This window comes from Bidens hawaiensis, unplaced genomic scaffold (genome assembly GCF_021521415.1).
Source record: "Bidens hawaiensis isolate Kalapana, Puna unplaced genomic scaffold, B.hawaiensis_p1.1 tig00004030_1, whole genome shotgun sequence".
Lineage (NCBI taxonomy): Eukaryota > Viridiplantae > Streptophyta > Magnoliopsida > Asterales > Asteraceae > Bidens > Bidens hawaiensis.
This window is the reverse complement of record NW_027491238.1, coordinates 30,520-34,812: the sequence shown is the minus strand read 5'-3', so window position 1 is coordinate 34,812 and position 4,293 is coordinate 30,520.

Below are 4,293 nucleotides of genomic sequence, written 5' to 3'. Positions count from 1 at the left end.
GACGTCAGCAGCCCTGTTTTTCAATTTTCTTCCAGATCTACAATCTACCGGTGTTTTCTCTTCCTTATTTCAATTAAAGTTCTAATATTTATATCTAAATCTTGTTCTAATCACTTCAGACACAACAGATCTGAGCATTCTGTTTTCAGATCTGATTATTTTGAAACTTTTTTTAAAGAAACTGATTTTTTTTTAAATTTCTAAAAATGTCTGGATATGAGGAACAAGAGGTGTCTACTAACAAGATACCAAGGTTGTATGGATAGGAAAACTTTATTAAATGGAAGGTACTCTTTGAAGCAGCTGTATGCTACAATGATATTGATATGTGGAACTCCATCAAGAATGGTCCACAAACTACTGTTGAAGAAGGTGCAAATGCTACTGCAACTGCTGCTGTAAGAGAAAAAATGAGAAAGGTGGATGACAAAGCCTTAGCTATGATTAAGCTAGGTTTGTCTTGGGAGATTCTAACCAAGGTGGCTCATCACACAACAACCAAGCAAATGTATGATGCCATCCTTGAAATGTATGAAGGGAATACTGAACTAAAGAACATAAAGAAGCAAAGATTGAAGCAACAGTTAGAAAGGTTCAAGTATAGGGATGGAGAAAGGTTGAAATCAATACTAGAACGTTTTCTAAGTATTGTGAATGAGTTGAGGACAACTGATTATGTAATGACTGACTTTGATTTGAATACAAAGTTACTCAACTCAATGCCAAAAGAATGGTATACTGCTTGCAAATTCATCATTCAGAAGCAAAATTTCATTGAATTGAAATTGGATGATGTGGTATGCTTTCTTCAGGCTGCAGAACTTGAAATGATCGAGAATGAGATGATTAAGGAAGATAGACCATGCTTCAATGTTTCAAATGCATTGATTGCACCCATGGGAAATCTGTCTACCAGCTGAACATAATGTTGTTACTCCAAAATCTTTCATTGGAGGTAGCACAAGTAATCAAGGAAATCAGCAGAGGTTCAATGTGCAACTAATTGATGATACTGATTCTGCCTCCAAGCCAAGTGGAAATGTTCCTAATACTGGCACATGACTTGGTCAAAGCAATGAAACACAATCTTTGTTGTCTATGTTTACTGAGTCATATAATGCATTTGTTGCAAAGAATATAATTCACACAAGTGTGGTACAAGATGATTTAGAACAAATTGATGCATATGACTTGGAAGACATGGATTTGAAGTGGCAAGCTGCCATGTTGGGTCTGAGAAGTAAAAGGCTGTATAACAGAACTGGTAGGTCTCTGGTTTCTGGTCCTAATGATAGGATTGGATTTGACAAGTCAAAAGCAATATGCTACAATTGTCAGCAACCTGGTCATTTTGCAAGAGAATGCAATCAACCAAGAAACTTTCAAATGAATCAATTCCAGAATCAACAACCAGGAAGTCATCATCAATATCAACAAAATCAACCAAGAGGTCAGCAGCATTACCAACAAAATCAGCCAAGATTCAACAACAACAGCAATCAAATGAACAACTTCAATAACAACAACAATTACAACCAAAACTTCAACAACTTTCAGCCTCAAATGAATAATCAACAACAAAGTATGCAACATACTCAAGGTTTTCAAATGAATAGCAGTCAAAACCTTCAAGCAGCTCAAAATGTTCCAAACAACACTGTTCCAGCAAATCAAAATCAGATCAGAAATCAAGGAAATGTGGCAGTGACTACACAACATGAAGGAAATTTTGATTGGAGCAATTATGAAGAGGACATTGCAGATGATATCAGGAAAGCAAATGTGACATTCATGGCCATAATTGAGAAAGAAAAGGGATCATCATCTCAGGTACACTCTGCTCCTACAGTTGATTTAAATGAACTTATCATTGAATTGAAAACAAAAGTAGGCAAGCTGGAAAGTGAGTGTTTTAGAAAACAAAGTATCATCAATGAGTATGAGGCAAGTGAGATGATCAGGGATGAAAAGATTAAAAGCCTTGAAGATGATTGCATGATCATTTACAGAACTTAAACCAGATACACCACTGAGATTGATGGATTAAAGAAGATGTTGGTTGAAGAAAAGGTGCAAAACACAAGACTGAAGGTTGAAACTGAATTTCTGAAGAATTTGGTCTCAACAGGCAACATATGTGGTATACTGAATCAGGTGAAAGAACAAGACAAAGACAAAACAGTACCACCTCCATTCAACAACAATTTCATGCCAAAAGTTGACAAAGAGAAAAGAGATGCATACTTGCAACAATTCAGAGATGTCTTTCAAGACAAGGAAGAATTTGTTGATTTGTACAAAAAGGTAGAAGTGAATGAAGAAGGAGAGTTTGTGAGTAAGAAAGAAGTAAAAGAGAATAAGTCAATTGGAGTTCAAGTCTCTAAGGATGACTTTGATTCAGTTGAGTTGGATCAAGATGATTTGAGTGATCAAATTACTGAAAAGGAAATCAAAGCTGCTGAAAGAGGAAGAAAATATAAGAAACCTGAATCTGTTGATAAACTTCCAAAGTATCCACCAGTCCCACCAAGATTGAAGAAACAGAATGATAAAATGAAAAGATAACATGTTTCTTTTGATATTTGTGAAAGGAGGAAGATAAACTACAATGCAGTCAGACCACCAAGCAAGGCTGTATTGGGTAAGATAAAGCAGAACAACAAAAAGAAGATGGTGACTGAAAAGGTTGATACAGAAAATTTTATCCCAGTTTATCCAATCTTTTCTAGTCTGAGGTGTTGGATGTTGGAGAAGTGGAAACTATGGAAGAGTATGAGAAAAGACAGTCAAGGGTTAGAGAAAGCAGTAATGAAGAATCTATGATTATGGAGAAGATTGTCTTTGTCAAAAGCAAACTTGAAAGACAAGACATCAAGATTGAGGAATTTGTTCCTTTTTCAATTGATTTTGATGGTTTAAAGAATCAGAAGACTCTAGGAGTCAAGACAACTAAGCCAAGTGAAAGATACAAAAAACCAAAAGAAAATGAAATATTCAAAGGCAAGGTTTGGTGCAAAAGGTGTGATGAATATGGTCACCACACAGATTCATGTAATGAAAGATCCAAATTCAAACCATTTCATGTACCAGATGGAACAAAGTATGGCCAAGACTTTGTCCTGTACAAACAGAAGTATGATGAATATCTAGGAAAAGGAAAGGTGTGTGGAAATGAAACCATGAACAAAGAGAAGAAGAAATCAGAAAAGGAGACAAGGATTGAAAAGAAAGTGGCTGAACTAGCAAGAAGAAGTAAATCTACTAAGAAGCATGAGAAATTGACCAATAAGAACTATCAGTCTGTGAGAATCAAGCAAGATACTCAATCAGTCAAATCTGATAGCTCTCAAGGATCGTCAAGCAGTGAGAAGACAAGAAGAAAAGATACACATACAAGAAATAAACCAACAGAACTCACTGGTGATGAGAAGTTTCTATTAATACATGGATATGAACCACATGGTTTCCTTTGGAAACCTAAGACTGAGAGTAAGGTTGAGCAAGTTGCTGATGTGAGAGACTACTCTGAGAAAAAGGACTATGTGTTAAAGGAGTATGCCACTGACTCAGGTGAATACCATTACCCAACCTCACTTGTCAAAACTCCAAGAGAGTGTGGTTATAAAACTGATCATTCAGACAACTTAGAATTGGCTCATGAAGATCCTAAACCGACAACACTCACTTCCCAAGCTGTGTCTGAAACTGAATCTGATGAACTGCAAGTTGATAAGGCTTGCACTTCATCACTTAACTAATCAAATTTTTTTTGTATGTGCAGGAACAGTCCACTCCTCTAAATGACATATGGTATATGGATAGTGGTTGTGTTAGGCACATGACTTGTGACAAGAGATCTCTTGCTAATTATGAAGAGAAGTATGAAGGTCCAGTAGCTTTTGGGAGAGATGAGAATGGTGGAAAGATTGTAGGAAAAGGAATCTTAACAAATGGGAAAGTCTCATTTGATAATGTATTTCAAGTTGAAGGTCTTCAGTACAATCTGCTGAGTATATCACAAATATGTGATAAGGGTTACAAAGTCAGTTTTGATGATTCACACTGTTTCATTTTAAAACCTGAGTTTGTAATTCCACCTGAAATGATTATGATGATGGCACCTAGAAATGGTAACTTGTATGAATTGAATATGAAAGAAGCTATTTCAAGAGGATGTGCATGTTTTATTTCCAAAGCCACTGAAAATGAGTCAAAATTGTGGCATAGGAAACTGTGTCATGTGAACTTGAAGAACATGAATAGACTTGTCAAAGGTGACCATGTCATCGGCTT